Source organism: Balaenoptera acutorostrata, chromosome 17, assembly GCF_949987535.1.
Source record: "Balaenoptera acutorostrata chromosome 17, mBalAcu1.1, whole genome shotgun sequence".
Lineage (NCBI taxonomy): Eukaryota > Metazoa > Chordata > Mammalia > Artiodactyla > Balaenopteridae > Balaenoptera > Balaenoptera acutorostrata.
Window position 1 is genome coordinate 7589413 of NC_080080.1, and position 23184 is coordinate 7612596.

At 45.5% G+C, this 23184-nt stretch overlaps 1 protein-coding gene and 1 non-coding gene across 2 annotated transcripts in view; one reads left to right on the forward strand and one right to left on the reverse strand.

Moving 5' to 3' along the window:
• ZFAT (zinc finger and AT-hook domain containing) overlaps positions 1-23184 on the forward strand; it is a 414334-nt gene that overhangs the window by 296224 nt on the left and 94926 nt on the right. The gene's annotated exons all lie outside the window — the stretch shown is intronic.
• On the reverse strand, positions 20200-20272 carry TRNAE-UUC (transfer RNA glutamic acid (anticodon UUC)). Its single transcript has one exon. It is a non-coding gene; the product is annotated as a tRNA-Glu (tRNA).

Genomic DNA, 23184 nt, shown 5'->3' on the forward strand with positions numbered 1-23184 from the left:
GGATCATTATGTAGTGTCCTTCCTTGTCTCTTGTAACATTCTTTATTTTAAAGTCTATTTTATCTGATATGAGTATAGCTACTCCAGCTTTCTTTTGATTTCCATTTGCATGGAATATCTTTTTCCATCCCCTCACTTTCAGTCTGTATGTGTCCCTAGGTCTGAAGTGGGTCTCTTGTAGACAGCATATATATGGGTCTTGTTTTTGTATCCATTCAGCCAGTCTATGTCTTTTGGTTGGGGCATTTAATCCATTCACGTTTAAGGTAATTATCGATATGTATGTTCCTATGACCATTTTCTTAATTGTTTTGGGTTTGTTTTTGTAGGTCCTTTTCTTCTCTTGTGTTTCCCACTTAGAGAAGTTCCTTTAGCATTTGTTGTAGAGCTGGTTTGGTGGTGCTGAATTCTCTTAGCTTTTGCTTGTCTGTAAAGCTTTTGATTTCTCCATCAAATCTAAATGAGATCCTTGCTGGGTAGAGTAATCTTGGTTGTAGGTTCTTCCCTTTCATCACTTTAAGTATATCATGCCACTCCCTTCTGGCTTGCAGAGTTTCTGATGAGAAATCAGCTGTTAACCTTATGGGGGTTCCCTTGTATGTTATTTGTCGTTTTTCCCTTGCTGCTTTCAATAATTTTTCTTTGTCTTTAATTTTTGCCACTTTGATTACTATGTGTCTCGGCGTGTTTCTCCTTGGGTTTATTCTGTATGGGACTCTCTGCGCTTCCTGGACTTGGGTGGCTATTTCCTTTCCCATGTTAGGGAAGTTTTCGACTATAATCTCTTCAAATATTTTCTCTGGTCCTTTCTCTCTCTCTTCTCCTTCTGGGACCCCTATAATGCGAATGTTGTTGCGTTTAATGTTGTCCCAGAGGTCTCTTAGGCTGTCTTCATTTCTTTTCATTCTTTTTTCTTTAGTCTGTTCCGCAGCAGTGAATTCCACCATTCTGTCTTCCAGGTCACTTATCCGTTCTTCTGCCTCAGTTATTCTGCTATTGATTCCTTCTAGTGTAGTTTTCATTTCAGTTATTGTGTTGGTCATCTCTGTTTGTTTGTTCTTTAATTCTTCTAGGTCTTTGTTAATCATTTCTTGCATCTTCTCAATCTTTGCCTCCATTCTTATTCCGAGGTCCTGGATCATCTTCACTATCATTATTCTGAATTCTTTTTCTGGAAGGTTGCCTATCTCCACTTCATTTAGTTGTTTTTCTGGGGTTTTTTCTTGTTCCTTCATCTCGTACATAGCCCTCTGCCTTTTCATCTTCTCTGTCTTTCTGTAACTGTGGTTTTTGGTCCACAGGCTGCAGGATTGTAGTTTTTCTTGCTTCTGTTGTCTGCCCTCTTGTGGTTGAGGCTAAGAGGCTTGATGGGAGGCTCTGGTGGTGGGTAGAGCTGACTGTTGCTGTGGCGGTCAGAGCTCAGTAAAACCTTAATCCACTTGACTGTTGATGGGTGGGGCTGGGTTCCTTCCCTGTTGCTGTGGCGATCAGAGCTCAGTAAAACCTTAATCCACTTGACTGTTGATGGGTGGGGCTGGGTTCCCTCCCTGTTGGTTGTTTTGCCTGAGGCAACCCAACACTGGAGCCTACCCGTGCTCTTTGGTGGGATTAATGGCAGACACTGGGAGGGCTCACGCCAAGGAGAACTTCCCAGGACCTCTGCTGCCAGTGTCCTTATCCCCACGGTGAAACAGAGCCACCACTCGCCTCTGCAGGAGACCCCCCAACACCAGCAGGTACGTCTGGTTCAGTCTCCCCCAGGGTCACTGCTCCTTCCCCTGGGTCCCGATGCACACATTACTTTGTGTGTGCCCTCCAAGAGTGGGGTCTCTGTTTCCCCCAGTCCTGTCACAGTCTTGCAATCAATTCCCACCAGACTTCAAAGTCTGATTCTCTAGGAATTCCTCCTCCCGTTGCCGGACCCCCAGGTTGGGAAGCCTGACGTGGGGCTCAGAACCTTCACTCCAGTGGGTGGACTTCTGTGGTATAAGTGTTCTCCAGTCTGTGAGTCACCCACCCAGCAGTTATGGGATTTGATTTTACTCTGATTGCGCCCCTCCTACCGTCTCACTGTGGCTTCTCCTCTGTCCTTGGACGTGGGGTATCCTCCTTGGTGAAGTCCAGGGTCTTCCTGTCAATGATTGTCCAGCAGCCAGTTGTGATTCTGGTGCTCTCGCAAGAGGGAGTGAGAGCACGTCCTTCTACTCCGCCATCTTGGTTAATCTCCTCCTTTGGCTCTTTTCTGAGTGTCCTCTTCATTCTGGGATCCAGTGTGATGGCAAAGGTTTTTCTGTGGGGTGTATGGTTCTCATGGCAGAGGGAAAAGGGCTACGGCTGACCACAGGCAGGTCCTTCAAGCTTCTGCTCAGAAGTGATGTGCTGTCAGTTCTGGTCACATTTGATTGGCTGGTACAAGTCACATGGCTGGGTCTAATGTCAAGTGTTGGGAATTCCTTTCCTCTCACTGAAGGAACAGCAAGTTGCATGTCTCTTATGGGGAAGGGGAGTGAATGGTGGTGGCAGGAGTCCATGTAAATGGGGATAATGGGGTAGGAGAAAGGTCTCCAAGGGAGCTTGGGGGATAAAAGTGACAGAGCTCGGTGCTATGCTGGATACAGAGACCGAGGGAGAAGGAAGTGTCAAGAATGTGTCCCAGATGTTCTGGACGAGTCGTGTCCCCCCTCTCCCCCGCATATCGCCTGGACCTGACCATTTCACTACGCTCCATCCAGATCCCCCAGCAGTATTCTACCTCTGCCCCTGAGGACTTCTGGAACTGTGAGAGGCTGGGTGGCCCATGCGTGTGGGGTAGCCTGGAAGTGCTGGGGAATTTATGCCTCTAGAAACAGCCTTCAACTAGTGACTTTTTGGATTTGATGTATAAATACTTGCAATCCTTTGATCTGCACGTGGGATAATTCTGAGGTATGTGTTCCTGTTTTCCATGGAATTAAATGTCAGTCATCCACTGTCAGGGCTGGATTAATAATCTACCCTTTAGTAGCTAACTTTCCTTCCTATCATATTTCTCCACTCGCCTCCTTGTATTCCCTGAATCATCCAAACAAACTACTTGTGCTTGAACCCCTGTCTTGGGATCTGCTTCTGGGGCTGCTCCAACAAAGACATCATTTACAGAGCCAGGGGACACCAGGGAAAACCAGGTTTCAAGTAGCTCTGCGATATCCCTGTGGTGATGTCAAGTAGGTTGATATAAGCACATGTCCAGAGTTGGAGACAGGACTATGGGACTCATGGGCATTTAGCTTACTGTCTAATGGAAGGAGAGAGACAGTTACAGATAGTTCCAAGGCAATGGGTAACGTTGGTTTAAAGGCAAGGACCAAGGAGGGCAGGAGCACAGAGCCGGGGGAGGGTGGAGGGTGCGATCCAGGAAGGCTTCCAACAAGTGGTGGCTACTGGTCAGGAGAAGGGCGATGGAAGAATATTCCAGACCATGGGGGCTGGGGGGAGGAGGGAGGAGAGCATGTGTGAAATCTTAAGTTGTGTGTGACACTAAGGAAATGAATATGGTTACTGGCGGGGGGAAGGGTAGGGGGAGGGATAGTTAGGGAGTTTGGGATTGACACGCACACACTGCTATATTTAAAGTGGAACACAGACCTACTGTATAGCACAGGGAACTCTGCTCAATATTATGTAACATCCTAAACGGGAAAAGAATTTGAAAAAGAATAGATACGTGTATATGCATAACTGAATCACTTTGCTGTACACCTGAAACTAACCCAGCATTGTTAATCAGCTATACTCCAGTATAAAATAAAAGGTTAAAAAAAAAAGAATTGAATATTTTCATCTATAAAAAATCTTAAAGGAGCTACAGGAGAAATGTATAAGGTACCAAAATATAAGATTAAAACTTCAGACAGGAAAACCAGAGGATCGCATCCATTGTCATAGTACACATGAGAGAGTCCCGGAGGCCACGCTGATGCCTTGACACACCTGAAGGTGGAATACGCCCAGCTCATGGACACATACACAGCTGGTTTGTTCTGTGGCTGAAGGTTAAGTGCAAGCAGGCTGGAGATAATAACAACAGGCACCTGCACTGAATGCTGGTGTGGGTGCCAGGCTCCCTTCCAAGGGCTTTGTGTGTGTGGTCTAACTGGCCACAAGTCTGATGGGGACACTATCGTTATTATTCCCATTTTACAGCTGGGGAAACTGAGGCACAGGCCAACTAAAAGAATGTGGCCAAGGTCTCACAGCTTGCTTGTGGTGGAAGCACCTACTGCACCCAACAGCCCAGTTCTAGACCCTTAGCCCACTACAGTTGCTAAGTTTATTTGTTGGCTTCTCTGAGGCTGCCTGTTACAGTGGAAAGAGCAAAGACCCTGGTGTCTGACCCACCTGGGGCTGAATCATGACTTTGCAGTCTCCTAGCACTATGACATTTGCAAAGGAACTTAACCTTGCTAAACCCATTTCCTCATTTCCAAGGGGTATTAAAGGCTATGCAGTGGGGTTGCTGGGTGAGTTAAAGAGGCAATACGCACAGAGCATCAAGCCCAGGAAGGTGTTAAATAAATATTAGCTGAAGTGAAATGAGGGGCCATAGCATTGTGCTTTTGCTTCAACTCCACGTAAAAATTATGAACTGTGAGAATTTTTATTTTTTAAAAAATAAGACTGTTAAGCCCATTAATGGCCCATGAAATGATATTTTCTTATGGCAACTACCATATATAAGTGACATTAAGTGAAAGCTTCTTGGGTGATTATAGGAAGGACCCTAATTATCAAGAACTATGTTAAAGAAACAGTCCAAAGTAGGAGGGGGTGGGATGAATCATGGTGTATCCGTGCAATGAAACAAAAGCATGAAATGGTTAGTAGTGAAAACCACTGTTCTCCTGGGGAGAATATAGCAGGTGATATTTATTTCAATTATCCTTCTTAAAAACATATTGTGAATGGATTAATTTTATCACTGCCAGGAATTCTTAAAAAGCAAAGAACACCTAGAATGAGGTCATCCTCAGAAAACTCTTTTCTTTTCGGATACACAGAATCTACACTCTGATGGGGTCCTTGTTTTGCCTAATTGGTTACTGGACAAATCTTGATAACAGGGATGTTGAAGGTCAAGGCTGTCATTGTTCTAACTAGGATGGTTTCACTTGCAAGTCCTACTAGGATTGTAAGATCATGTGTTCATGTGAAGCGGAGGAAGCCTTGACAGGTAACCAGCTATACTTGGCCACCTCACTCCCAAGGGTTTCAACCCAAAGGAATGTGGTGGCCTCAGGCTTCACCTGAGCTGGCACATGAATCCAAGAGGGTTGGGTCTTATGGGAGAAGCAAAGGGAGATGGTCAAGGTTGACAGGTGATGACGAAGGCCAGCGGGTGAGAGAGGACGGCAAGTTCAGAGAAGAGAAGATCCCTTAGTGAGATCCAGGGTTTGCGGAGCAGGATAGGGTCTCATGGAGGAGGAGGCTGGCTGTCTGGGTCTGTGTGGTATAGTACAAATAAATATATATTTGATGCTTGTCCCAGGGTCCTGGCACAGAGCTCCTAAAACCCTTAGAATTTCCTGAATGATAGGAGAGTCTTTGTTATTCATAATAAACCCTTTTGATCATACCTGAGTTTATGCTAAGGAGGTGTCTCTTGGCAAGTCACTAGGCAGCTTTAAGGTGGGGGCAGGTTGTCAGAAAAACCAGCCCTGTGGTTAAAGAGTTAGAACTTTCAAGAACACTCCCCCTCACACACACGCACACGCACACGCACCCCTCCGGGAAGAGAGAGGGGCTGGGAATCGAATTCAATCACCAATAGCCAATGATTTAATCCATCATGCCACATAATGGAACCTCAGTAAAAATCCCTAAATGATGGGGTTAGGGAGCTTCTGGGTTGGTGAACATATTGATGTGCTGGGGGGTGGTGTGTGATACAACCAGAAAAGACATGGAAACTCTGCTCCCCTTGCCCCCCGTATCTTGTTCAGTGCATCTCTTCCAGTTGGCTGTTGCTGAGTTGTATCCTTTATAGTAAACTGGTAAACATAAGTGAAGCACTTTCCTGACTTCTGTAAGTCCTAGTGAATTATCAAACCTGAGGAGGGAGTCTTGGGAACCCCTGAGTTTGTCGTCAGCCAGGCAGAAGGGTCAGTAGCCTGGGGCCCATTTGCCACTGAAATGGGGGCAGTCTTACAGGACCGAGCCCTTAATCTGTGGGATCTGTGCTAACTCTAGGTAGTTAGTGTCAATTGAATTGAATTGTTGGACACCCAGTTGGTGTGAGAGAATTGATTGTTGGTGCGGAAAAGCAACACGTATTTGATGTTGGGAGAAAAACCACATAGCCAGTGCCGAGCGGGTAGAGTTATTGCCCCAGCTGGGAACCTGGGTGTGTGGAAGGAATCAGAAGCCCAGGTGGGGAGTCGGTGGACACCAGCGCTAAGGAAATGAAGAATCACTCTCTTTGGAAACAATACTTTCAGCCCTGCTGGTGAGGGGGTGATGCGACGGAAACCCGGAGCCAAGGGACGTGTCCCGTGTGCACGGCCCCCAAATGGTTGGGTTTCATGTTTGCATTTTGGTTCTCTTTCGGTCCCGTAGGGCATGGCATGCGGCATGCATTGCATTTCCACCCAACATAGCTACGGTGGCTTATCGTGGTAATGCAGACTCAACAGAAATGCATTTTGGATGTAAAGCAAAACCTGACCTAACTCTGACTCTCAGTTCACCAGACTTTTGGTTCCTGTCAAAAGGCCAAGTAGTAATTTCTTACAGGCATTATGAAAAAATAATAAAGACATTTGGAAGCCATGTTTGGACTTGACATATAGGTTGTGGATCTGTCTCATCTGAACTCTAATTGATTCTGGTTTCATTTTTCACAAATTTGAACATCTCATTGTTTCCAGAACTTGCCAAGAACTTTCATATCTCCCGGCCTTCTGTGCCTGTGCAGGTGTGTGCGTGTGTGCATGCCCTTGTGTGTGAACGTGTGTGCACGTGCATGCGTGTGTGCATGTGTGTAGTGCAGGGCAGGAGAAAGGGGATTGTTTATGTCTCTGGTCTTTCTCCTGTGGGCTCTTTCACTTCTAAATTGTTTAGTCTTTGATTATTTAATTTTGCAGATATAACAAGGTATTGAAAAGGGATTCTTTTTGTCTCCATTTTGCCTGGGAAACCGAAGGTTTTCTTTGCTAAATTATTTAGTCTTAATTATTTCATTATACAAAGGTAACAGGGCACTAAAAGGGAGCCTTTTGTCTCAGTTTTGGCTGGGAAATCAAAGACTAATGCCGTTGGTGCCAAGAACACCCACAGCTGGGCGCTGTGGGCCCGGTCACTTACGCAGGGCGCGCTCCCAGGCTGAAATCGGCTCCGTCACCACTGGAGACCACCCGCTGCAGCCATCTGGTGCAGCCTCTGAAGAGGGGGGGACTGAAGGGTTGAGAGAGCATTTTTTAGAGGGAGGGTTGGTGTGCGGTGCACCCGCTACCTCAACTCCTTTCTACCTCTGGCAGAGTCTGAGGGGCCTCACAGGGACAATTCAGAGAGCTGGCCTAGCGTCCCCTGTGACACCATGAGTTCAGGAATCATTAGGCCCGGTGCGCGAATCCCATCTTGGAAGACTAAAGGAGCAAGGATACAGCAGGTAGCCTGCTGGGAAGCCGGCAAGGAGAGGCGCCTGCAGTGGCTGGGAGCTGCCCTTTACTTCAGAATGGGGCAAGGAGGCATGAGTGTTCCTGTGGGCAGGGCCTTACGTGGGATCCCAACCCAGAGGGCAGCCAGAAGGAGCTCAGCAGACTCTGGGTGGCCTGGAGCACCAGAGCCCAGGTGGGAGGTGACCTGAGAGAGGAGAGGCATTGTCTGTTTCTAGGAGTTGCAGTCCGAGGTCATCATCAGGGAGGGGCATCTCCAGAACTCCCACAAAAGGGCCCAGGCGAGAAATAGCCTCCCATATACATCCTCTGGTCCAGGGAGAACCGATGCCATCCGTATCCTCCTTGCTGTGCTGTGCCCTTGGCCCCTCATTGCCTCTGTCCTGGCGTTTCCTCTAGAGCCAGAAAATGCTGCTAGGGACTGGGAAGTGGTGAGCAAGGGACAAAAAATACCCTGCTGAGACCGCCCTCTCCTACCACAGGCTTGGGTTTGTGATGGGGGGAGAGTGTGATAGAGGACTGGATGGGGCTTTGATTGTGGCACTGGGTGGGTTTAAGTTGTAAAAACAGGACTGTTGTTATGACAAAGTGAAAGAAGGATGTTTGATTGTCTGACAGTGACCACAGGGTCTGGTCGTGCTCCTGAACCTGCCCGAGATCCTGCAGAGGTGGGGGGAAGGGGGATTCCAAACAACGAATGTAGCCGGAAGTGGAGGAGAAGAATCAAGTCATTGTTTGCTTGCACCCTATCATCCCAGCCTGTTCAGGGAAATGGATGCTTATTGGGAGTTCCCTGGTGGTCCAGGGATGAGGGCTCGGCGCTTTCCCTGCCCTGGCCCGGGTTCAGTCCCTGGTCGGGGAGCTAAGATCCTGCAAGCAGCACAGCGTGGCCAAAAAAAAGATACTTATACAAGCACAACTTTTTATAAGAAACTGTAACGTTGCAGAGACAGCTGGAGTCCCCCTTGGCCAGTTAGGCTGACTTTGTCTATAACTACTCTGGCCATTTCATATGTGCTCTTCGTTGTTTCTGGGGGAGGGTATGATTTTATACATATAAACCCCCCCCCTTCTTCTCACTTTCACTCTTGTTTATCTCTCTATATATACATATATTAAATATACAGATTTTTAAAAATATAACACATTATAATACAAATATATAACATATTACAATATATAATATAATTAATTATAATCTACCTAATCTAGATTAATTAATAATCTATATGCTATTATAACATACAGATTATTAAAAATATAACATATTATAATATATAACATAATTAATTATTATCTACCTAATCTAGATTAATGACTAATCTGTTTTATAATATACAGATTATTTAAAATATAACATTTTTATTGTAAGTATGGATATTTATTTAAATGATATTATCTTACAATGATATGTACATTTTGGAATTTGCTTTTTTTACCTAACAGCATGTCTAGAAAAAAATCTTTCTTTGTCATTTTATATCAATCAATTTAATTCTTCTTAACTTATGCATGGTGTTCAACTGTTTAATTGTTCCATGGGGTTTTTTTGGTAAACAGATCTCTAATTGATGGACATTTAGAGAGATTCCAGATGTTTGCTCTCACAAATAGTGTTGCCAGTATTCTACATGCCATTTCTTCTGTCTGTAATGAATTCCCCCTGCTCTTCCCCTTGGTCCAATTACTTTTATCTCCCAAGTGTCAAATCCACCATCCTTCCTTTCCTTGGCTGTTTTGACCTCCCGGGCTGACTTTGGTGCTTCCTTTTCTATGTTGTTGCTAAGTATATATTCTGTCTGTTTGGTAGATTATTTTTCAGGAAGTATTCGCTCTCTCCCACCAAATTCCATAGGAGGGGTCTACTTTCTTGCCCCTTTGAGGTTAGACTTGGCCATGTGATTTGCTTGGGCCAATAGAATGTGGATAGGGGTGCCAGTGTGCTCGTCTGAGCAGAGGATTTTAAGAGTCATGGTAGGTTCCTAGCAGCCTGGGAAGCTGCTGCCTGTTCCACCTGAGTCCCAGAATGAAGAAATGTGGATCAGACCTGACCCCAGCCTGCAACCTGGAGTTGAACTGGGCTCAGCCAAGCACAGCCAATCTGCAGACCTGTGATGGTAAAATAAATGTTTGTTGTTATGAGCCCCTGGGATCTGAGGATTGCTTGTTCTGCAGTGATGTTGCAGGTAAAAGCTGATGAATAATATACTCTGAAAAACATTGATTTTCTGAGTTGGGATTGTTTGTAGTCCCAACCCTCCTAGAGTCCAAGATGTTTCAGAACAGGCGCTCCCAAGCACTGGGCCCGGCACATTACAGTCATCTCAGAATGTTCAGTGGCAATAAAGAGCATCTTCTTCAACCTGTTTTTGTAACTGATGCTCTGGGGAAGGTTTGGAGCTCTGGAGATCCCTTGGCATCCTATGTACTACATGTGGCTTCTTCCCTTTCATGGATACCAATGGAGATCATGAGCTACTAGTGCCAGAGAATAAAGCTAACAATGCGTAAAGAGGTGAGGCAGTTCCCTAGGTAAAATAATATGTGGAGAACCAGCAAATTTGGAAATTACATTAGTTAAGAGATAAACTCCTGAATCTCAGCGGATTAACACAATAGAAGTTTGTTGTTTGCTCAGCATTTGTCCATTTGGCAGCAAGGGGAGGGGGAAAGCACTCAAATGCCCACAGTTATTCAGGGACCCAAACTGATGGAGAATCTGCTGTCACCCCCATTTGGTTTCCAAGATCACCCCGGTCATTGACCTCCCACCAGCAGACAGGGGAGTATGTGTGAGAGATTTTTATGGGCCAGGCCTGGAAATGACACACATCACTCCAGCCCATATTTGATTGGTCAGAGCTCAGTCACATGGTCACTCCTAATTGCAAGGGAGGCTGGGAAATGTAGTCTAGCTGGGTGCCCAGGAGGAAAAGAAAAGGTGAGCCAGTCTCATCCACAGAAGGAAAAGAGATTCTCTCATTAGCAAATATCTCTGAAGTTCTAGTCCTGCTCTTAGCAAAGGAGAGTAGTAGGAAGACGTGAGTCTACTTCAACTCTCTGCATCCCCAAAACGAGGAGAATTGCTGGCCCGCCAGCTTCCCAGGGACTAGGAGGTGAGCAAAGGGGAGCACAGAGGCTATGGCAGCAGCTCCTTTGAGGCCTGGACCTTGGGCTCCTCTGCTTGGCAGCGGGGTGCTAACTGGTTCCCTGCAGGGTCAGGGAAATGGAGATCAGGCCCTAGAAGCTTAGACCTGACAGTGGTTCTGGCTGTGGCTTTGGGAAGAACAAGGACATTTCTTGGGGTTTCTATGCTCTGCAGTCCAGCTCACAGGGAAGCAGATGGGGGAGGGCTTAAGTCCTGGCCAGAAATAGAGGGTGTATTTCACTAGACCTTGACTATGCTGCTTGGCCATGGACCTGAACCCTCGTAGGTGATGATATGGCAGGTAGGAGGCTACTGAAGGAGAAAGGATCCCTTTTCATTTCTGTCTATGTTTTACAAGTGGGGACCAGAGACATCCAGCCAAGGAGTGACTGAGCAGGGGCTCCAAGCCTAGGTCTGTGGAATCTAGTCCCAGGGACTTTCCATTTCACCGTGGGGATCTCTTCCTGAGTCCACTCAGGCAGGACTAGTGAAGCAGGGCCTGAAAACAAGGGCACATGAACCTAGGAAGATGCCATCTAAGAAAGGAGAGATGTGGTGAATTCAAATGGATGACTAGCCGTGAGAGTGATCACTGAATAGGTGAACTGAGATAAATCATGCTCCCTTTCAAAAAGAATTGAACACAATGAGAGGGTCTGTGAAAATTGTACCCTGCACATTGAAGGATGAACAGAAACAGCAAGACTTTAACTGAAATTCTGATTTTTCAAGGGCTGGGGTAGGGGGAGAGGGAAAACTGGATGACATCATCCTATTGAGGAGTATGGCGTGGCACTTGGAATTGGGGACATGGCACTTGGTTTGAACCCTGGCTCTATCACTGTTAGCCCTCTGCTTGTGGGACAGTCATGTAACTTCTTTGAGCCTCAATTTTATCATATGTAAAATGAGGATAGTATTGCTTCATGGCTGGTTGTGAGGATTAAATGAGGTAATATACACACTGTGCCTGGGATGTCGTAGTGTGGTGGTTTCCTAGGGCTGCTGTGATGAATTACTACAAACTGGATGACTTAAAACAACAGAAATGTATTCTCTCACAGTCCTGGAGGCCAGAAGTCCAAAATCAGGGTGTTGGCCGGGCCATGTTCTCTCTGAGAGATGTGGGGAAGGATCCTTCCTCGCCTCTTCCTGCTTCTAGGGGCTCCGGGCAATTCTTGGCATTTCTTGCATCACTTTAATCTCTTCTCTGTCATCATATGGCCTTCTTCCCTGTGCGTCTCCAAATCTCTCTCTCCTTATAAGGGCATCACCCTAATCTAATATGGCCTAAATTTATCTCGATTGTATCTGCAAAGACTCTAGTTCCAAATACAGTCACACTCACAGGGACTGAGGGTTAGGATGTCAACATACCTCTTGGCGGGGGTGGCAGGGACACCATTCAATGTGCGTTTCTATTATGATGATGGTATTTTCCATGTGAGCCAGATAGAAATTGTCAACTTTTGTAGAGGAAAATGCTATAATCCCATATTAAAATCACAGGGGAAAACACATCCCATTTGTTTCTTTTATGTCAGTTGCACAGGTCAGATTCCCATTCATCTGAAAAGGTCACCCCCAATCACACATAATACAAAGCAATTGTAAAGTGTTGGTGAGCTTCTGGGAGCTTTGAAAGGAAGGAGCTCGGGTCAGGGTGTTGGCAGCTTGCCCTTGATGACACTCTGGCCCACGCTAACATTTCTGTTAAGTTGCCAACTCTAAAGCCCGTTCTCCATCCTGTTAATGACCTCAATTCAGTAAACATACTAATACAGCAACAAAGGCGCTTGTCTCTTAGGCCAACGGTTCTCAACCTCGGCACTATTGACATTTTGGACTGGACAGTTCTTTATGGTGCGGGCCGTCCTGTGCATTGTAGCAGGTTTAGCAGCATTCCTGGCCTCTACCCACTAGATGCCACTAGCACTCCCCAATTGTGACAACCGAAAATGTCTTCAGACATTGCCAAATATTCCCTGAATAGCGAAATTACTCTCAGCCTGGAACTGCTGAGTTAGACAAACAAACAAGTAAATAGATAATGATAATAATACGTCAGAATTGTTGAGATAAAGGTGAGTAGCAAGGTATTATGGACGTCATTTTGCTGTTCCCCATATTTAATGTCACACTTTTGAGGATAGACATATTTAGACCCACTGACTAGGTTCTACAGCTTTTGCTGTGAAGAACTTGAATTTCTGGTATGTTTAAGAAATCATTTTATCCATTTATTCATTCTCCCCATCATTTATCCAATAAACATTCATTGGGTACCATCCAAGTGCTAGGTATTATACTTGGTAGCTAGAGGTGCCTGGAAATATATTATCTCCATGTGGTAGGGATGTGGATATGCCGAGTTAATAGGACAAGGTTCTGATATACAGCAACTGTCTGGTAGAAGAAACCAAAACGCTCACCAAAAAGCTATACAATACGGTTAACACAGCTGCAGGTGTGAGCACAAGACAAGAAATATTGTAGAAGGGAATTACAGACTCTAAAGGATGAGGTAGGAGGAGCAGAGATATGCTCACAGATGATACATCATTAAGGAAACTTTATAAAGAGATAAGCCAGTTTGAGAGGGGAGAGGAGAAATTCCTGGCTAAGACAACAGTCAGTAGAAGTGCAAGAAAGCCTAAAGCATCATGGCCGGTTAGTGAAACCTGGGACAAATACAATGTATAATTATCAAAAGCTACAAACTGACCAGGCTGCATTTGAGCAGCAGATGTGTTCTTTTTGGCCCGAGGAGTATTTGTATTTATTTGTTTGTTTGTATATTTTTACTGTGGATGTTCAAAAATCTGGAGATTTTAATATAAAATTAATTTCTTGGATTTCTTTTAAAGAAATGAAAGATCTGGTTAATGAATGGTGGTATTGATCAGAGAGGGAATTCTCAGTGAGAATTTTATATGTAGGAGGAGGGAAAGATATTAAAAGTACTTAACTTAGTTAATATGGCAAGTTCTTAAAGAAAGAGCAAGGTAAAAGAGGGAGAGAAAATGGGAAAATGAGGGAATGACTTGGCTTCTTTTGACCACAGTAAAGGGGCAAGCACGGAGTGGGAAATTGATTAGGTGGAGTCTTGATTTCAATATAAGCTGAAACCACCCAAGTATCATTCCTGGTAGTTCTGGCAATGGGCACAACCATTATGACATTACCACGAGGAAACCACAGGCAAATGAAGTAAATAGCAATTAGACACAGAACCCATCTGGTCAGTTCCACTTTGGGGAATATCTGGGTAGGGGTTTCAGCAGGGTTGAGCCACAGATAAAGAGTGAGGTCAGCAAGGAAATAATTCAAGTTGTGAATAATAAGGTTAACTTGCGCCTACCCATCTGAGATAGAAGTTTGGATTATCTGCATACTTGTTCCTCTCACTGACTTACTTATTATAGTGTAGATAATAAGTAATTTAGTTGCATTTCCAACCAGCTGTTCCTATTCTACTAACCAGCAACACTTCCTGGAAGCAAAGTGTTCCAGTCAATGCTGGAAGCTTGCTCATCTGGTCCCCTGTGACAATGCCGTTGTAGTTGCCTGGTCCTTAGTGACCTTCGTGGGCTCACCATCAACTAGAGCAGAGAGCGGTGGATAGAATAGAGGGTCAGCTACCTGGTCCAGTGAGCAGGGATATAAGATGGTTACTGCAGGGACCTCAGTAATAGAGCTCAACTGACCATGCAGAGGGGCGATTGGCTGAATAGGACAGAGCCAGCAAAGTCTGTTCATACAGGACTGAGTTTGCAAAGGGATGCTGCTTCCGGGCCAGTAGTATTCAATTTATTACAGGGCAAATTTTCAAACAGGTGTGCCCTTTTCATGTCCCTGGAGGAACCCTCCAGGGACATGGACTCCAATTGGTGAGGCAGGATGTATAATCCCCAGGGGATGGGAAAAGTGTTGGTTTCTATTGGGTTCTCTTTGATGCAGACCCTAAGGCAAGAGTTTGATTGCAAGCACTGTATTTGGGAGGCAATCCCAGCGCCTGTAAGGGAGAGAGAAGTGAGACCTGGAAGAGAAGAAAGACAATACAGGGTGCAGTGGCGAGCAGGTTATTGCCCTGCACAGTTGGGGCTCAGTCCCACTGGGGACTTCTGGGAGGCAGTGTAGAACATGTCCTATTCAAGAGATGAGGAAGCTAGGGCATTTCTACCCCACTTCCACTCACCACAACCTGAGCTCCCAACCAGCTTCATCTCCCCAGCACTTCTGGACTGCTGTGTGTGCTGGCTGAGGCCACCCTTGTGGTCACAGAAAGCCCTCAAGAAAGGAGTCACAGGTGCTTAGAAGGTGAGTGGTGGAGGGTCAAAGGAGAGCTTGACAGTGTCCGCTCTAATGTTGCAAGTGTCTAGGATAAGGGGCTCCTACAACAAAATTTGGACATGGTTTTAGTGGAAGCATTAATTAGAAAAGTGTAGCAGAGCAAGGATGCTTGCATTTAGTCCATTCTAGCAAAGTGAAATGAAGGGGCAACAGTGATTCAGTTTAAAGTCAGAGCTGTGACAAGTCTACAAAGGCATCCGTAAAGAAGGAAACCCTCAAGGACCCCCTTGCCTAGAAGAGTGATGGGCATCCTTACTAGGGAGGTGGTTTGTTAGTAGAAGGTCACAATCCCTGGCAGGTGTCCCAGTCCTGAGGCTGGAGCTCTGGGCTGCCAGTCCCATATTGAGGAGGCTCAGAAGGTAGGGGAAGAAAAAGAGGGAAAAGGAGAAGCTAGGAAAATGGCAAAGGAAGAGACACCTTTGCAAACTACTAATTCTACAATAATTATAAATGGCAAAGAGAATGTTGCTAATAGCCAAGAGGAGATGACTGGAGCATGAAAAATGAAAACAATAATGACAATCACATGGAAAATTTCAGTCTGTGAGAAGAGCCATAGGTCCATGATGAGTCTAAAAGAGGAGAGGGGGGCTTCCCTGGTGGCGCAGTGGTTGCGAGTCTGCCTGCCAATGCAGGGGATGCGGGTTCAAGCCCTGGTCTGGGAAGATCCCACATGCCGCGGAGCAACTCGGCCCGTGAGCCACAACTACTGAGCCTGAGCGTCTGGAGTCTCTGCTCCGCAACAAGAGAGGCCACGATAGTGACAGGCCCGCGCACCGCGATGAAGAGTGGCCCCCACTTGCCGCAACTGGAGAAAGCCCTCACACAGAAACGAAGACCCAACACAGCCAAAAATAAACATAATAAATAAATAATAAATAAAATTTAAAAAAAATAAAAAAATTAAAAAAATAATAAAAGAAGAGAGGTAACAGAGTATGCTAAATATGGTCGAGATGCACCTGTATTTCCAAAATTCCAAATTTTATTAACCCAAACTTTGTGAGCTCTCTAATGGAGTTTTGGCCAATATTCAGTCTAAAAAATACAGAGGCAGATTTTTTCCCCGCTTTATAGAGGTATAATTGACAAACAAAAGTTGTATAGGGACTTCCCTGGTGGTGCAGTGGTTAAGAATACGCCTGCCAGTTCAGGGGACATGACTTTGAGCCCTGGTCTGGGAAGATCCCACGTGCCGAGGAGCAACTAAGCCCATGCGCCGCAACTACTGAGCCTGCGCTCTAGAGCCTGCGAGCCACAGCTACTGAGCCCACATGCCGGAACTACCGAAGCCCGTGTGCCTAGAGCCCCTGCTCCACAACAAGAGAAGCCACCGCAATGAGAGGCCCACGCACCTCAACGAAGAGTAGCCCCCGCTCGCCACAGCTAGAGGAAGCCTGCGCTCAGCAACGAAGACCCAACGCAGCCAAAAATAAATAAATTTATTTTTAAAAAGTTGTATATAGTTAAGGTGTACAGCATGATTATTCGATACATGGATTTCTTACTTTTGAATAAGGAGATTAACGTTTATAAATCTGGCTAATGTTCTGGCACTTGCCAAGTTCTCTGTAACTTCTGTTTTGGCTACTTGGTCTGTAACAGTGTGGGAGCCCCATCTGGGAGAGGAGTCATCCATTCCTCGAGATGTCACAGCAGTCTTGTATGGGGTTGTGTGAAACTCAACAAAATCCGAGGTGGCGTCTAGTTGGTAAATCTACCCATGAGCCATCCAGTGAGTTTGGGAACATGAGAGAACAGGGTAATACTTAGGACAACGAGGCAACGTGGTGGGCCAAAGTGACTGACCGTGGGTGACACTGTTGCCATGTTGGATTCATGACCCCACATGGCCACATGTAGCTGGTGCCTCCAGAAGGTCACTTGTTCTCCAGCTCATCACAGTTCTTACAGGGCGAGTGCCTCTGAGTTGTTATGGCTGGCCCGCCTTATCATTGTTTGGGCTTGTGACCCAGATTGTGTGTATGTGTGTGTATACACATGTGTGCATATGTGCTTTCGTATAAGTAATTTTATGCATTTTGGATCTTTCAATAACATAAATATGCTCAACTTTATGGGTTAACTAATTCCAAGAGCTGATCTATAGAAATGAGATTCCACCCGGCCTTCCACAAGAATCTACTTGGCCAAAGAGCGTGAAATTTAAGAGCAATAATTGTGCTTTACCAGCTTTTCGTGCTATGCCTAAGAGAGATGCCGTAATTACAATAGCTGATATGAATAATTCTGGAATTTCAGTTTCAGAAGGGAAAGCCTGCTGCTTTTCTGGGCTGAATTCTGGGCTGAAATTCCTCACTGAGAGGATAACTCTGATGCTCTCCAGTGTGAAAAGAATTCCCCTTAGAGAAAACTGCCGGCCCTATTGCTTTCTCTGGGGTTTTTTGCTCCTTTGCCTAAACTAGCAGAAGCCTAAACTGTGCAGCCTCTTTTAGGAAACCTGATAGGGTGAGGGAGTAGGTTTAGCTTATACTCCATTGGGAGGTGGAAAAATCCAAAGACTCAGCTTAGGTATTTGAATACATGATAGCAAGCAATGGAGCCTGATTACTCTCTCTTTTTTAAAAATTTATTTTATTGAAATACAGTTGATTTACAATGTTGTGTTAATTTCTGCTGTACAGCAAAGTGATTCAGTTATACATATATACATATATATATATATATACATTCTTTTTCCTATTCTTTTCCATTATGGTTTATCACAGGATGTTGAATATAGTTCCCTGTGCTATACAGTAGGACCTTGTTGCTTATCCATTCTATATATAATAGTTTGCATTGAGCATGATTTCTCTTTCTTGCTTCTAAAATTTTGACCAAGTTGGTCTTTCGCACGACTTTTGTAGACAGAATGCTTGCAGCAGCCAATGACAGAGATGTTAACCTGAGGGAAATCTTAGTTTCTGTGTCCCTGAGATCAAAACAGATTAGCAAAAAGAGCATAGGCTTGGGGGTCAAGACAGATCTGGATTTGAATCTAGTTCAACCTTGTGCAGGTTATGTATACCCGCCAAACCTCGACTTCTTCATTTTCATAATGAAAGTGTTAACCCTATGCATAGTTCGTTGAGAGGAGTATTTGATAGGTTAATGGGAGTAAACCCCTGGTATGTGGCAGTTGACAAATTCTAGTTCTAAACTCATGTTACCAGAGCTCATAACTTCCCGTCTGAATTCTTCTTTTGCCTCCTTTTTTTTTTTCCTTCAGCAAATATTGCTTTAGAACTCATCACACGCTAGGTACTCTTTTAGGGACTGAGAATTTGAAGATGAACAGACGTGATTATTCCTGGAGCCTCCATGAAGTTACAGAGTGAAACATGATTCTACATGCTACCTTATGGGTGAGAGTGAAATGCTGCAGAGCCTGGTTAAGGGAGCAACTGATTCCACACGAGAGAGTAGAGGGGCTGGGAGAGCCACAGAGGGGACACTTTGTACTGAGCCACAAAGAACTGCAGGTTTGCTGAGTGGACAGGTAGGGAAAGGGCATTCCAGCAGAATTAACCTCAGGGGCCAAGACCAGGAGTGCAAAGGAGCTCTCAGCTCTGCTGCCATGATGGAAAGCACCGTTGGCCTGACTTTCAGGTCAGTTTTTGCATCTTCCACGTGGGCAGGAGATGCAGGCTGCCTCATTGTTTGAGCAGCTGTTGTTTCTCTGTGTTTCTGTCATGAGTCACGACCCCAGAAACCTTGATGTTAGGTTGGCATTTGATACAAAGAATCTTCGTCATCCAGTTCAGCAGATTGCTCACCCCCAACTGGTCCATGATCAGATGATAAGCAGAGCCTCATCTTGGGAGGAAACTCTGACTTGAGTCACCAGTGCTCTTACAGAGCCTGAGACCAGCACACAAATAGGCTTGAGGGTTTTTGTTTTTGTTTTTTCAAAGATGTTCATCTTTTTTTTTTTTTGGATATTCTAGGTCCTTTAATTATCACATAAATTTTGCTATCACCTTGTCAGTTTACACACAATCACACACACACATACTACACACATGGCTTGCTGGAATTTTAACTGGATTTCATTGAACCTATAGACCAATTTAGAAAAAATCGGTAACAATATTGAGTCTTCCAATTTATGAACATGGAATATCTGTCCACTTACTGAGGTGGTCTTTAATTTTTCTCCAGATAAGTTTTCAGTGTCAAGGTCTTGCACACCTTTCAATAGATTTATTCCTAGGTATTTATTACTTTTCATGCAGTTACAAATGGTATTGTTTTTTGTTAATTTATGAAATTTATTTTCTTATATAAATTATGTATTTCTCTGGGCAGACAGCCTTCACCTTATTGCACTAATAGCACAAAAGGTGTTCATCTTTCTTGTCTTTTCTCTGTAATGTCTGAGATATAAAGTGCTCCTAGACTGAGCAGGGAACAGTGATTTGACAAGAAAGGGAGTGCGCCAGGGCCACAGGACACCTGATCAGCCCTGGGAAAGTTAACCTGGCCTCCTACAGGGGAATTCGGGAATCTGCACTGAGTATGGGTTCTAGGTTTTAATTTTTATTTATTTATTTATTTATTTATTTGACATATAATCGATATTTTAGTTTTAAGTGTACAACATACTGATTTGCTATATGCATACATTATGTGACGAACTAACCGCAATAAGGTTGATTCACAAGACTGTATTGTATATGTGAAGGCTGCTAAGAGAGTAGATCTTCAAAGTTCTTTTCACGAGAAAAAAAAATTTTGTAACTGGGTGCTAGGGTTTAGATTCTGCATGATCTGGCCCCCACTCACCTCTCCGTTCTCACTTTTCACCACTCCCCCTGTCACGCTCCATGGGCCAAACTGACAGAATTCTGGGAACACGCCGGGTTCTCTCTCACCCTCGCCTGTGTTGTGATAGGTTGCCTGATCAGCTCATATCCATTATTTGGGCTTCAGTTTCATTTTCTCTGGGAAGTTTTCCCTGATCACTCCACGCTGGGTTGGGTGCCCTCCTTACATGTTTATTTATTTATTTATTTTGGCTTTGCCTCGGGGCTTGTGGGATCTTAGCTCCTCGACCAGGGATTGAACCTGGGCCCGCTGCAGTGAAAGTGCAGAGTCCTAACCACTGGACCACCAGGGAATTCCCCCTCCTTACATGTTTCAAAAGCACCTGCCCTATCCTACAGCCCCCAGACCGGATGCCAACAGTCTTCTCAAACGCCTTTCGCCTTGACTCAGCCGTGAGCTCCCTGGAGGCTGGGGCGATGCTTCTCTCTTGGTTGCATCTCCAGTGGTCAGCAGAGTACCAATAACGTAGCTGGTGCTGAATAATCCACTTCTGAAATGAATGAACGCATGAATGAAAGCATTCAGGCCTTCTGTCTTCATTCAGGCAAGGAGTCACAAGGATTACTCCTGGACCTTTCTGATTTACAGGCAGGAGCTTGATAAAGCTGGCCTTTCACTGCTCCCAGAAATGCTGGCTCCTCGGAACAATCAGACTCTTATTCCAAAAAACTCCGATGGGACAGGATGGGGGCAAAGACTGAGAGATGAGTCTTCAGTCCTGAGAGCCTCTTTAGAAACCTTGAGGAGTCATTGTTACTCATTTCCAGTAAGAAAATAATCAAGATCCCATGATGTGAGAATAGTCATAAAGGTAGAGTCTAGTTTACGAGCTTTGGGCAGGAGACTTGAGCTAATGAGCGGTCCCTTCCTCCCGCCTGCCAGCGTCTGTCTCTACCTTTGAAACTCCAGGTTGAGCAGACCCTGATCTTGATTCTCCCAGTTTTTATAGAAGCAGTAAGGTATGGCTTTAAATTTGCTTTCTCCCACAGAAGCTAATTTCATATTTGGAGAGAACAAGAGCCAAGGCCAGCCCTGGATGGCTGTTATTTATACGATCATAAAAAAGACAGATCCAGCTCCTGATGTTACTAAATTGTCTTTGGGAAAGGAGCTAAGAGGGCACTGAGATGTGCCTCTGCCGTGGTGGGGATAAAACTGAAATTGTCTCAAAGTCATCCCAGGTCGTGGGGCCTGGGAGACTGCTCTGTGCTCTGCGCCAACAGTGGCTCCTTTGCCTTCCCCTGGAGCTTTCACATGACGTGGCTTCCTCTGAGGACGCAGAAGTCGCTTTGCTCCTTTGAGGCCATCTCTCTGCAGACAGTTTGGGCTAGGAATAGCTTCTTTTTATTGTTATGATCGAGCCATATAATAATCCCAAAGAGGCAAGGACAATAATTGTGTTATGACTGCTGTGCCGTCTCTCTTTGCCCGAGGGATGGGGAATTTAAGTCTGCTTTTCTTAATTGTTACCTGCCGGGTATTCTTTCCTGCCTGAGCTGGCATCTCCCTGCCTTGGCTGCAGAAGACAGGAGGTTCTGAATTCTTATAGGCTGCTGCCCCTCGGATGATGAGAAGTCTGGAGCAGGAAGAGAAATGCACCCGAATGGGAAAATCCACTACGGGAGTTCCTGTCTAGCTCACAGCCTGTCCATGCAGCCTCATCCCAGGCGATGATGTACAGCCAGTTCTCACTCTTCGCAGGAGATTTGTGTTACAGAGTCGCTGCGAACACCGAACTAGCGAATACTGAGCCACTGTTCCTACGGGATGGTCAGGGTTAGCTTCCTGGGAGCCTCTGGTCACATTGTTGTCATCAACTAATCAGTCTGTAACTTTGTTTTTTTGCGTGTTTCTGTTTAAAGACACTTTAATACAGATGTTTGATTCGTTAACATTGGATTCACAGCCAGGACTCATGCCTGAACAAAGCTTATTACACACATAAGACGCATCACAGACTTCTTGTGCATAGGAACATCAGACAGCACTTTGGGACTATGCTGGGGGGTGCATCTTAAACAGCGAAATCACCTCCAAAGAGCCCCCAAAGGTGGACAGTGTAGCACTGAGTAAGCTGCAGTGTGAGTTGAAATGAGGCAGAGCATCTCCTGGTCCCATCTCAGCTGGGAACTTGTCCATTGAGTGACTCAAAGTTTTCTTAGCTCTGCACATGTCCACAGAGGACCCCCAAAGCTCCACAAGTATTGCCTTTGAGGTTACAAATATGTTTTTAGCGAATAGGCGAATTCACAAATCCGGAGTCCGTGAATAATGAGTGACTGTAATTGGAGGCATGGCTCAGAAACAGCCGTCTCTAGTGCACTTCTGCCCCATCTCTGCACCCAGCCCTGACCCTAAAGGACCCCACGCCCCCTTCCCTGGGCCCCTGGCCTCTGAGGCTGACCCGTGGCTCCGGTCCTATGCCCGGGTTCTGTTTTGTTCCCAAGAGCGCACAAGATCTCCAGTGTTGGAACCTGGCACTTCTTTGACTGCATGAGTGTGCCTCCCTGTCTAGTTCACCTGCCTGGAAAGTGTCGGTCCAACGAGGACCTTGGCCTTGTCTTGGCCAGTCTTCCTTAGGGCCTGGAGTGGTGTCCTGGAGCGAGGACCACATGTGAGCCCAAGCAGCCCACTGCAGGCTTCACTGACCAGTGGAGCCCTTCTGATACCCAGTGGTCATGCAGTGTGTGCACAGGTCTGCTGGGCACCATGGTGGAAAGACACGGCCCCGCCCTCAAGGTGTTCACAGCCCAGAGCTGAGGCAAATGGATGGTTAAAATATAGTGGTACATGCTGCCATCCAGGTCAGCCCAGGATGCTCTGCAGTCTGCATCCTTTCCATCCAAGTCCCTTTGTGGACCTCTCTCCCAGACACTTCCACCGGCGCAAATCAATCTGTTATGTTCTTTTTAAAACATGTGTTTTTCCTCCTCATTTTTCTTCTTTGCTTCTTGGCACTCTCACAACTGCCTAAACCTGAATGAATCCCCGCCCCATTTTCCATCAGTTCCTGTATCCTGTGCACTCCCTTCCTCTCTGTCTCCACCGCTCCCACCACCCCGTGTGCCCGGAGGATTAATAGCAATTACGTTGCACTCTGTTTGCCGCAGACCAGCCAGAGAGAGACATTTAAAATGCAAATGAGTCCATATCCATAATCAATAGAACTTTATGTGGAATATTCTAAAGGCTGACATCTCAATG